Genomic DNA, 13,506 nt, shown 5'->3' with positions numbered 1-13,506 from the left:
TCAATAGTATTTCTATCGTATTCATTGAGCGCTTACTGTGTGCAGGGTACTGTACTAAGCGCTTGGAAAGTACGATTCGGCAACAGAGACAATCCCTACCCAACAACAGGTGCCAAGCACTGTACTTCATTCATTCATTCAATAATATTTATTGAGCGCTTACTATGTGCAGAGCACTGTATTAAATGCTTGGAATATACAATTCGGCAACAGATAGAGACAATTCCTGTACTAAGCTCTTGGGAGAGAAGGAATGTGTCCGTTGCGCTGCCTCAAGAGCTTAGCACAGCCCTCTGTGAGCGCTCAATAAGTACGATTGAATGAATGAAGGAAGGAATGAGAGCACTTTAACAAACACCATTATTATTATTGTTATTAAGATCACGCAACAGATAAGTGGAAGAGCCAGAATTAGAACCCAGGTCCTCCGACTCCCAGGTCCGGGCTCTTTCCACTAAGCCATGATGCTTCCCGTGTTCATTTTGTGACCGTCGCCCCCGCTGGATTGCATATTCCTAGTAAGCAGTAAGCAGATACATTCCCTGCCCACAAAGAGCTTCCAGTCTAGAGGAATCAGCCTTGCTGGACACTCTCCCCTCAGTGGTGTCGGAACATGGGATAAGAGGAGAGGGTCCCTTTTTTTTAAAAAAAAAAAAAGGGTATTTATTAAGCACCTACTATGTGCCAGGCACTGTTCTAGTAAGCGCTGGGGTAGATTCAAGGTAATCTGGTTGGACACAGTCCCTGTCCCACTTGGGGCTCACAGTCTTACTACCCATTTTCAGATGAGAAAACTGAGAAGTGAAGTAATAACGTGGTGGTATTTGTTAAGCGCTTACTAAGTGCCAGGCACTGTACTAAGCGCTGGGGAGGGTACAAATAAACCAGATTGGATTCAGTCCCTGTCCCACGTGGGGCTCACAGTCTTGATCCCCATTTTACAGATGAGGGAACTGAGGCCCAGAGAAGTGAACTGACTTGCTCAACGCCACACAGCAGACGGTGGCAGAGCGGGGATTAGAACCCATGACCTTCTGACTCCCAGGCCTGTGCTCTATCCACTACGCCGGGCTGCTTCTCCCAAGGTCACACAGCAAACAAGTGGAGGAGGTGGGATTAGAACCCAGGTCCTTCTGACTCCCAGGCCCGGGCTCTAGCCACTAGGCCCATGCTGCTTCTTGATTTGGGTCCTTGACACAAAGAACATGATGAAAGAGGTCACTTATCTGCGGTCGGGGAGAGAGGGGATTTGGGATAGTCTAGGTTCCCCATTTCTTGGTCGGGGGTAACTCACATCATCAGGTACCCGCAATAAAGGTCAACAGTCGGCAGTAGGTCAAGTTTTAGGCTAGAAAAAGAGATGATAATAATAAGTGTGGTGTTTGTTAAGCGCTTACTATGTGTCAAGCACTGTATTAAGCGCTGGGGTTGATACAAGATAATCAGGTCCCACCTGGGGCGCATAGTCTAAGCAGGAGGGAGAACAGGGATTGAGACCCCATTTTGCTGATGAGGGAGCTGAGGCACAGAGATAGAGCATGGGCTGGGAGTCAGAAGGTCATGGGTTCTAATCCTTGCTCCACCACTTGTCATTTGGGTGACCTTGGGCAAATCATCTCACTTCTCTGTGCCTCGGTTACCTCATCTGTAAAATGGGGATTGAAACTGTGAGCCCAGCATGGGACAGGGAGAGGGACTGTGTCCAGTCTGATTTGCTTATATCCACCCCAGTGCTTAGTTTGGTGCCTGGCACATAGTAAGTACTTTTACAAATACCATTATTATTATTATTATTGTTATTATTGTTATTAAGGCCATGCAGCAGACAAATGAAGCAGCGTGGCTTAGAGGAAAGAGCCCGGGCTTGGGAGTCAGAGGTCATGGGTTTTAATCCCGGCTCCGCCACTTATCAGCTGTGTGACTTTGGACAAGTCACTTAACCTCTCTGTGCCTCAGTGACCTCATCTGGAAAATGGGGATGAAAGCCGTGAGCCCCATGTGGGACAACCTGATTACCTTGTCCCTACCCCAGCGCTTAGAACAGCGCCTGGCACATAGTAAGCACTTAGCAAATATGATAATTACTACAACAAGTGGAAGAGCGGAATTAGAACCCAGGTCCTCCGACTCCCAGGCCCAGGCTCTATCCACTAAGCCGTGCCTGTGTTCGTTTTGTGACCGTCTCTTCCGCTGGATTGCACGTTCCTGGAAGCCAGGGATCGAATCATGTCTATGAATCCGATTGTCCTCTCCCCAGTGCTCTGCACATAGTAGGAGCTCAGTGCTGAGCCTGGGCTTCGGAGTCAGAGGTCATGAGTTCGACTCCCGGCTCTGCCACTCGTCAGCTGTGTGACTGTGGGCGAGTCACTTCACTTCTCTGTGTCTCAGTGACCTCATCTGTAAAATGGGGATTAACTGTGAGCTTCACGTGGGACGACCTGATGACCCTGTATCTCCCCCAGCGCTTAGAACAGTGCTCTGCACATAGTAAGAGCTTAACAAATACCAACATTATTATTATTATTATTATTAATATCGATAGGCTGCTTGATTGATTGATTGTACAGTGGTGCGAGAAGGGGATGAGGAAGCCTCCTTTCCCACCGCATCCAGTGACCGACTGCCAGCTCCGGTCATCGGGTCTAGCCATGGCCCCTGTTCCCCCTACGACCGATACAACTACTTCAACTATGTCTATTGTTCTGTTCTACTCTCCCAAGTGGTTAATACAGTGTTTAGCACACATTAAGCACTCAATAAAATGTGACTGAATTGAATGAAAGCATGATGCTATTGATGTCTGTTCACTAGTTTTGATGTCTGTCTCTCCCTTTTTAGACTGTGAGCCCGGTGTGGGCAGGGACCACCTCCCTTTGTTGCTGAATTGTACTTTCCAAGCGTTTAGTACAGTGGTCAGCACACAGTAAGCGCTCAAAAAATACGATTGAACGAATACCTCTGCTTCAAAAGATACTACTATCACTACCCCTACTACTGCTGCTATTATTCCTGTTGCTACCACTTGCGCAGCTGAGTGGAAAGAGCCCGGGCTTGACAGTCAGAAGTCGTGGGTTCTAATCCCGACTCCGCCACTTATCAGCTGGGTGACTTTGGGCAAGTTGCTTGATTTCTCTGTGCCTCAGTTCCCTCAATCTGTAAAAGGGGGATGAAGACTGTGAGCCCCAGGTGGGACAACCTCATTACCTTGTACTTACCCCAGCACTTAGAACAGTGCTTGGCACAGAGTAAGTGCTTAACAAATACCATTATTATTATTATTACTGCTACTATTACTGCTAATAGTGTTACTACTGCTCCCTACTGAGAGCTCACCTCCTCCAGGTGGCCTTCCCAGACTGAGCCCCCCTTTTCCTCTGCTCCTCCTCCCCTTCCCATCGCCCCGACTTCCTCCCTCTGCTCTATACCCCTCCCTGCCTCACAACACGTGGATGTGCATGTACATATTTATCATTCTATTCATTTCATTCATTCAATAGTATTTATTGAGCGCTTACTATGTGCAGAGCAGTGTAGTAAGCGCTTGGAATGTACAAATCGGTAACAGAGAGAGACAGTCCCTGCACTTTGACAGGCTTACAGTCTAATCGGGGGAGACAGATGGACAAAAACAATAGCAATAAATAGAATCAAGGGGATGAACATCTCATTAAAACAATAGCAAATAAAATGATGTGTGTATATCAATAATTCTATTTATTTATATTGATGCTATCGATGCCTGTCTATTTGTTTTGTTTTGCTGTGTATCTCCCCCCTTCTAGACTCTGAGCCCACTGTTGGGTGGGGATTGTCTCTCTGTTGCCCAACTGTACTTTCCAAACGTTTAGTCCAGTGCTCTGCACACAGTAAATGCTCAATAATTAGGATTGAATGAATGAATACTGCTCAACTACAACTACTGGTGCTGCTAGTACTCCCGAGGCTTCGGCCACCTCTAGTACTACTTGCCCAGCGCTTAGAACAGAGCTGGGCACAGAGTGAGCACTTAACAGATACCATCATTATCGTTACTTTTCACCTTCCCCAAATATCTGCACGCAACGGGTATGCGTCTGTACCTGAGTACGTAGGCACTACATAGGAGGCGTTCAGTCCAGGACATTATCAGCCCACCAATCAACTACTCAGTCAACCAATGGTACCCACCCAACTCAGGGGTAGCCACCCAACTCAACCAACCAACGGTAACCACACTACTCAACCAAGCAACCAACAGTCCACACCCAACTCAACCAAACAATGGTACCCACTTAACCAGCCAACGGTACCCACTCGACTCAACTAAGCAACCAACTGTTCCAAGATGAACCAGTGACACCAACTAACCAATCAATGGTGTCCATCCAACACAAGCAATGTACCCACGCTACTCAAAGAACCAACCAATGCCCTCCACACAGCTCAACCAGTGGTACCCACGCAACCCAACAACCAATGTTAATCACCCTACTTAACTGTATATATCTTCATTACCCTATTTATTTTGTTAATGAGATGTACATCACCTTGATTCTATTTATTTGCTATTGTTTTAATGAGATGTTCTTCCCCTTGATTCTATTTATTGCCATTGTTCTTGTCTGCCCGTCTCCCCCGATTAGACTGTAAGCCCATCACAGGGCAGGGACTGTCTCTATCTGTTACCGATTTGCACATTCCAAGCGCTTAGTACAGTGCTCTGCACCTAGTAAGCGCTCAATAAATACTATTGAATGAATGAATGAATTAACCAACAAATGATACCCACCCAACTCAGCCAACTAACCAATGGTACCCACCCTACATAACCAACCAATGATACCCACCCAACTCAGTCAACGAACCAGTGGTACCCACCCAACTCAACCAACCGCCTAATCAATGATACCCACAAAACTCAACTAATTAATCCCTGGCTCCCTTCGCCTCAACTCTCCGAAGCCTTTCCCACATTTACTACAGTCATGGTGATGACTCAGAGATGCTACTTTTCATGATGATTCTACCTTCCCAGCCCACGGCCTCAAACCCTACAGGCCGGCGGGCCTGTGCTTAACTGCACGGCAGTGTTACTTGTTCTCATGCTCCCACCCAGACTTCTCCCAAATGACAGGTTAAAATCTCTAGTCCGGTACTATGTCCTGGGAGTCTGTGTAGCCCTGCGTATTCCCCTTCCTGGTATATTATTTTTCCCTTCTCTGCCCTCCCCTCCCACCCGCCCCTGCCCCCGGAAATCAAACAAGTCTCCTCCCCCAATGTAAACCGTCCAGTCTGAGAGAGCAAAGATTCTCTCCCCGGGGGTAGCCTCCCTGCTCCCCTCCTCCTGGCACCACCCACCCGGACCCGGGGGGGCGGGGAGGAGGGGGCGAGGGGAGGCACGGGAAGGAGGCCGGGACCTCCAGCTATATAAACCCAACGGAGCCCGGGGCAGCCGTGCCTCTCTTCCTTGGCCCGGCCTGGCACGGATTTCCGCGGGTAGGATGGGCACGGGAAGGGGGCCGGGGGTTCCGCTGTGGACCCTGGCTATCGTGATCTGTGCCTCGCACCTGGCAGGTAAGACTTGCACCCATCCCTGTCCATCATGGGCATCTTGTAGACCCTCCCCCCGCGACTGTTCACCCCTCCTAGCCCAGCATCCTGGCATCATGGCTGGTCTCCTGGAGAGACCTTCTGCTGGGAACGCAGGTCCCAGGGCCACAGGGATCCGTGCTTTTCCACTGGGCAGGATATTCCCTGTCCATTGGTGCATCGGACAATTCATGGATGTCAGAACCAGGCATCCGCTGACTCCCGCCATTCCAGGCTCTAGAAGAAGCCAGACCTGGGGAAGGGGACGATTGGGGTGGGAGGGATGTCTCTCATCTCTGCAGTCATCTTGGGAGAGACCACAACCAGACCGAATGAGCCAGGGTCTTCCCAACCTGTCCACCCCAGCTGAGGCGATTCGGGGCGGGAGAGAGCTTTCCATGCTATTGATGAGGCACTTGATATGTGCCACTTATCTGCTGTGTGACCTTGCACAAGTCACTTCACTTCTCTGTGCCTCAGTTCTATAAAATGGGGAATTAAGACTGTGAGCCCCAAGTGGGACGTGGACAGTGTCCAACCTGATTAGTTCATAACTACCCCAGCGCTTAGTACAATGCCTGGAACGTAGTAAGCACTTGAATACCAAAAAGTAAAATAAAATGTGTTGAGCACAGTGGAAGAAGACAGACCCATCCCATGGTCTAAGAGGTGGGGAGAGGAGGGGTCTTTTCCCCTCTCTTTGGCTGGAGCCCCCTCTAGACTGTAAGCTTATTGTAGGCAGGGATGGTGTCATTTATTGTTGCATTGTACTCTTTCAAGTGCTTAGTTCAGTGCTCTGCACACAGTAAGTGCTCAATAAATACAATCAAATGAATTAATGAATGACACGGATGGTGTCTGAGCCGATTCTGTTTCGGCCCCGGCGCTGACCAGTCAGTCAATCATATTTATTGAGCACTTACTGTGTGCTGAGCACAGTCTAAGTGCTTGGGAGAGTATGATATACCATATAACGTACACCATTATAACAATAGAGTATAGGACAGGGCTCGGGACAGCATAAGAGCTTTACCAGCATGGCATAGTGGATAAAACAGGGGCCTGGAAGTCAGAAGGTCAAGGGTTCTAATCCTAGCTCTGCCACTTGTCTCCTGTGTGACCTCAGGTAAGTCACTTCACTTCTCTGGCCCTCCGTTACCTCATCTGTAAAATGGGGACTGAGGCTGTGAGCCCCACATGGGACAGGGACTATATACAACCCAATTAGCTTGTATCCACCCCAGTGCTTAGTACAGTGCCTGGCACACCATAAATGCTTAACAAATACCACAGTTTACTTAACTTTAATCAATTAGTAGAGCTGTCCTGCCCCTGGGGAGAAACAAAGCCCAGTGATTATCTATGCTATAGCTGAAGCCAGCTTTTGGGGACGGGGATGGGGGGGGATAAGGGGAAGGGGGGACGGGTGAAGGGGGAGGTTGGAGGGTCCGGGTGTTGGCTTGGTCTGGATCCCTCCAAGGACCCTGACCCATCCGGTAGATCACTCGATTGTATTTATTGAGCGCTTACTGAATACAGAACTTGACCTGCCCACAGTGAGCTTACAGTCTAGAAGGAGCTTATCACCGATCCGTCCTAATTTTGGTATTTATTAATTGCTTACTACTAGCCAAGCCCTGTACTAAGCGCTGGCATAGATACAAGATAATCGGGGCCCACATAGGGCTCACAGTCTAGGTAGGGTACAAGCGCTTAGATCAGTGCTCTGCACACAGTAAGCACTCAATAAATACAATGGAATGAACAGGGATTGAATCCCCACTTGGCAGATGAGGTAACTGAGGCTCAGAGAAGTGAAGTGACTTGCCCAAGGTCACACAACGGACAAATGGTGGGAGCCTGGTGGGCAGAGATGAGACGGCACGGGGGCGACCATGCAGACCCCAGCCTCATCCCCATCCCTCCAGGCAGGGTCTCGGGTCTGGGGGTCTCAAATCAAGGGTCACCCACCACTCTCGATGGGAAATTCCACTACACTGTAAGCTCCTTGAGGACAGAGACGGGTGAATCCACTCTTATTTTATTGAACGTTCCCAAGTACTCAGTACAGTGCTCCACACACGACAAATGCTTCATCAATATTATTTATGGATTGAGACCAGCCTGGGTCCCTTCTTCGCGATCTGACAAGCAGTGTGGCTCAGTGGCAAGAGCATGGGCTTGGGAGTCAGAGGTCGTGGGTTCTAATCCCGCCTCCACCGCTTGTCAGCTGTGTGACTTTAGGCAAGTCACTTGACTTCTCTGTGTTTCAGTTACCTCATCTGGAAAATGGGGATTAAGACCGTGATGGGGGACAACCTGGTTAACTTGTAGCTACCCCAGCAACTAGAACAGTGATCAGCACATAGTAAGCGCTTAACAAATGCCATCATCATCATCATCATCATCATTACTATTATTATTAGGTCTCATCCCTACCCATAAGCCATGTGAGCCGGAGCTGAAGTAGTTAGAGTAGAAGCTGGAGTGGTGGTAGAGAAGCAACGTGGCTCAGTGGAAAGATTCCGAGCTTGGGAGTCAGAGGTCATGGGTTCGAATCCCAGCTCTGCCACTTATCAGCTGTGTGATTGTGGGCAAGTCACTTCACTTCTCAGTACCTCACATGGGACAACCTGATGAACCTGTATCTACCCCAGTACTTAGAAAAGTGCTGTGCACATAGTAAGTGCTTAACAAATACCAACATTATTATTATTAATAGTGTAGAAGTAATAGTAATGATATGTATATATTGTAATTCTATTTATTTATACTGATGCTACTGATGCCTGTCTACTTGTTTTGTTTTGCTGTCTGTCTCCCCCATCCTAGACTGTGAGCCCATCGTTGGGTAGGGATTGTTTCTATCTGTTGTAGAATCGTACTTTCCAAGCAGTTAGTACAGTGCTCTGCACAGAGTTAACACTCAATAAATACAGTTGAATGAACAAATGAATGAATAGTAGCAGTGGTAGTAGAAGAAGCAGCGTGGCTCAGTTGGAGAGAGGCCGGGCTTGGAAGTCAGAGGATGTGGGTTCTAAACCTGCCTCCGCCACTCATCAGCTGTGTGACTCTGGGCAAGTCACTTCACTTCTCTGGGCCTCAGTCCCCTCATCTGTAAAATGGGGATGAAGACTGTGAGCCCCACATGGGACAACCTGATTACCTTGTATCTCCCCAGTGAATAGAACAGGGCTTGGCACATAGCAAGCACTTAACAAACACCATTATTGTTATTATTAACAATTGTTAGTAGTAGCAGCGGCAGTCATAGTAACAGTAGTAGCAACAGCCTTAGCTATGGTAGTAGTAGATATTCGTTAAGCGCTTACTATGTGCCAAGCACTGTTCTGAGCGCTGGGGGAGATACAAGGTTATCAGGTGGTCCCACCTCGGGCTCACAGTCTCAATCCCCCTTTTTCAGATGCGGTAACTGAGGCACAGAAAAGTAAAGCTCTGCCACTTGTCGGCTATGTGACTGTGGGCAAGTCACTTAACTTCTCTGTGCCTCAGTTCCCTCATCTGTAAAATGGGATTAAGATTGTGAGCCCCACGTGGGACAACCTGATTCCCCTATGTCTACCCCAGCGCTTAGAACAGTGCTCGGCACATAGTAAGCGCTTAACAAATACCAACATTATTATCATTATTATTATTAAAGTGGCTTACCCAAAATCACACAGCAGACAAGTGATGGAGCCGGGATTAGAACCCACGTCCTCTGACCCCCAAGCCCGGGCTCTCGCCACTAAGCCACACTGCTTCGTGTATGAGTAGAAGTAGTGCGGTCTAGTGGCTAGAGCCCGGGCCTGGGAATCAGAAGTCGTGGGTTCTAATCCAGCCTCCGCCACTTGTCTGCTGTGTGACCTTGGGCAAATCACTTCACTTCTCCGGGCCTCAGTCACTTCATCTATAAGATGGAGATTGAGACGGTGAGCCCCACCTGGGACAGGGACTGTGTCCAACCCAAGTTGTTTGTAACCACCCCAGCGCTTAGTACAGTGCCTGGCACGTAGTAAGCGCTTAACCAATACCCCAATTATTATCAGTATTGGAAGTAGTAGCAGACTAGCAGCCCCGCTAGTTCCAGCAGCAGCTGTGTGACCTTGGGCAAGTCGCTTAACTTCCCTGGGCCTATTACCTCATCTGTAAAATGGGGACTAAGACTGCGAGCCCCACGTGGGACAACCGGATTACCTTCTATCTCCCCAGAGCTTGGCATATGGTAAGCGCTTAACAGGTACCATTATCATTGTTATTAATAATCATAATAATTAGTAGTAGCAGCAGTAGCATTTATTGAGCATCCACTTGGGAAGGCCAGAACAGCGACGGGAAGACAGAGACGTGGGAATATTTAAGCATGGAATGGTCCATCTGAATCAGCCCCCGGCAGACAGACACCCATGGGCGCCCAGGATGTAGACTTGAGTTCTCTCTGCGAGAAGTCAGGCCCCAGAACAACTCACCTGCCTCAGAGAACATGGTGCCCCTCGGCCCGGCCCGGGGAGCCCGGGGACATCCGGCTGGCTCCGCCACCTGTCTGCTGTGTGACCTTGGACACTTCTCTTCTCGGTTGCCTCATCTGTATAAGGGGGATGAAGACTGTGAGCCCCATGTGGGGAAGGGACCGGGTCCAAAGTGATTAGCTAGTATCTTCCCCAGCGCTTAGAAGAGTGCCTGGCACACAGTAAGCACTTAGCAAGTACCATAATTATTATTATTAGGAGACTCTGGCGTTGGGGCCACCCCCGAGAGAGAGAGTTTATCACCTGTGGCAGGCTCCGGCCTCCCGCCAGAAAATCCATTTGTGCCCGGGCCCGGGTACAGCTTAGGCCAAGGCAGGCTTAGCCAGGGGAAACTCAATAAGGTCTTTTATAACCACACGGCTCTCACATTCCTAGTTTCCTCCTCTGGGAGATTCATGGCAAGCGGGAAGTGTTTTTTGTTCACATACCAACTTAGCCCTCTCTGGCTGCATTAGTCGCTCAGTTACTTCTGCTATTGTTTCGGCGCTCACTAGATGCCGAGCGCTGTTCTGTTGAGCCCTTTCCTCCTACTCGAAGAGCAGCATGATTCACTGGACAATGGCCCCAGAGTATTATTGGGGCTCAGAAACACTGGCACGTTGCTTCCCGCAGGGAAGCAGTGTGGCCTAGTGGATAGAGCCCGGGCCCAGGAGTCAGAAGGACCTGGGTTCTAATCCCAGCTCCGCCACTTGTCTGCTGTGTGAGCTTGGGTGAGTCACTCCACTTCTCTCTTTCCTCAACTGTAAATAGGGATTCAATACCCGTTCTCCCTCCTACTTGACTGAGAGCCCCATGTGGGAAAATGGATCGTATCCCATCTTATTAACTTGATTGAACCCCAGGGTTTAGATCAGTTCCTGGCACATAGTAGGCACTTAACAAATACCATAAAAAGTTGGACTGGGAAACTAATTGTAATAATAATAATAATTGTGGTATTTTTGTGGTATTTGTTAAGCGCTTGCTAGGTGCCAGGCACTGTACTCAGTGCTGAAGTGGATAAAAGTAAATCGGTTTGGGCACAGTACCTGTTCCACGTGGGGCTCACAGTTTTAATCCTCATTTTACAAATGAAGCAACTGAGGCCCAGAGAAGTTAAGTGCCTTGCCCAAGGCGAGGGCCAGAGCAGTCTAAGGTAGCCAGTGGGATAACTGAGAAGCATAACAGATAACAGATAAGGATAACAGATAACATAACGTAACAAACATAACATAACATAACATAATAAGGATAACAGATAAAAGATAAGGATAACAGAGAAGCAGCGTGGCTCAGTGGAAAGAGCCTGGGCTTTGGAGTCAGAGGTCATGGGTTCGAATCCCAGCTCTGCCACTTGTCAGCTGTGTGACTGTGGGCAAGTCACTCAACTCCTCGCTGCCTCAGTTACCTCATCTGTAAAACGGGGATTAACTCTGAGCCTCACGTGGGACAACCTGATTACCCTGTATCTACCCCAGCGCTTAGAACAATGCTCTGCACATAGTAAGAGCTTAACAAATACCAACATTATTATAACTGACCACGCCATTTTATGGTGAATAATATTAATAATGATAATTAATAATTGTGGTGTTTGTTAAGAACCTCCTATGTACCAAGCATTCTTTAAAGAGCTGGGGTAGATACAAACTAATCAGATTGGACCCAATCCCTGTCCCACATGGGGCTCACGGTCTTGAGCCCCATTTTACAGATGAGAGAACTGAGGCCCAGAGAAGTGAAGGGACTTGCCCAAGGTCACACAGCAGACATGTGGCAGAGTCGGATTAGAATCTATGTCCTGTGACTCCCAGGGCCAGGTTCTTTCCACCAGGCCATGCTGCTGGATCGGCCAGGGTAGTTCAGAGTGGCCAGTGGGATAGCTAGCTAGGGCAGTGGGGCTAGTTCAGAGGTCACATACGGGACGTCGGTTTCCTTCCCACAGTCTCGTCTTTAGCTTCGCCCAGTAACATTTGGCTCTGGGAGAAGGGTCTCTGCACATTAGGATGTTGATCCAAACTGCATAAAATGGCTCCCAAGGGAAGAATTGTAGCTGTTAATAATTGTGTTATTCTTAAGGTGCTTGCTATGTGTTATATAATTATAATTCTATTTATTTTATTAATGATGGGTATATATCTATAATTCTATTCATTTATAATGATGCTACTGATGCCTGTTGACTTGTTTTGATGTCTGTCTCTCCCGCTTCCAGATTGTGAGCCTTTGTGGGCCGGGATTGTCTCTATTTGTTGCTGAATTATACTTCCCAAGCGCTTAAAACAGTGCTCTGCACACAGTAAGCGCTCAAATAATACGAATGAATGAATGAATGAATGTGTCAAGCACTCTACAGAGTGCTGCTCTGGCTTAGATACAAGATACAGTCCCTGTCCAACCTGAGGCTCCCAGTCTAGGCAGAGGGAGAGCAGGTATTTAATCCCTATTTTATACCTGAGGAAACTGAGGCAGAGAGAGGGGTATTGACTTGCCGGATGAGAATATCGTACTCTCCCAAGGGCTTAGTACAGCACTCTGCACAAAGTAAGTGCTGAATTCATTCATTCAACGGTATTTATTGAGTGTTTACTGTGTGCAGAGCACTGTACTAAGCGCTAGGAAAGTTCAATCGGCTACAGAGACAATCCCTACCCAACAATGGGCTCACAGTCTAGAATATATATGACTGAACAAATTGAATGAATGAAAGTGATTTATATGTGAACCATTTAAGACCCTCCACAGAGGCTCCACCCAGAACCCAAAGGATTTATTAATGTACCATTCATCGACATCCAAATGCTATGAATCAAACAACCTCACATTTCCTCTTATAATCCATCACAGACCTATTTGTTCACATTTCTATTTAACCCTTCTCTGGGCTGCCCCCACCCCCAACTCTCCCTTCTCCATCCCTGACTCTCCTCGGTGACCCAAGAACCCTTAATAATAATAATGTTGGTATTTGTTAAGCGCTTACTATGTGCCGAGCACTGTTCTAAGCGCTGGGGTAGACATAGGGGAATCAGGTTGTCCCACGTGAGGCTCACAGTCTTAATCCCCATTTTACAGATGAGGGAACTGAGGCCCAGAGAAGTTAAGTGACTCGCCCACAGTCACACAGCCGACAAGTGGCAGAGCTGGGATTCGAACTCATGAGCCCTGACTCCAAAGCCCGTGCTCTTTCCACTGAGCCACTTATAAACCTCTGACTCTCCCCTCTATATCCCTGACACTCCCCCAGCTCACCTTGTCACTCATCCTTGGTCTACCCAAACCCCTCTTAAATTCACGGATAATCTCAGCCATCACAACTTCCTTTGGCCAGGCTGCAGCCGGGAGATCAGATTCCACACAATGATCCCCAGCTGAGTGAAGAAGAGTCCCCCATTCATTCATTCAATCGTATTTATTGAGCGCTTACTGC

The sequence above is a fragment of the Ornithorhynchus anatinus genome, chromosome 3 (assembly GCF_004115215.2).
Source record: "Ornithorhynchus anatinus isolate Pmale09 chromosome 3, mOrnAna1.pri.v4, whole genome shotgun sequence".
In the NCBI taxonomy this organism is placed as follows: domain Eukaryota; kingdom Metazoa; phylum Chordata; class Mammalia; order Monotremata; family Ornithorhynchidae; genus Ornithorhynchus; species Ornithorhynchus anatinus.
This window is presented reverse-complemented; position numbering follows the sequence as displayed.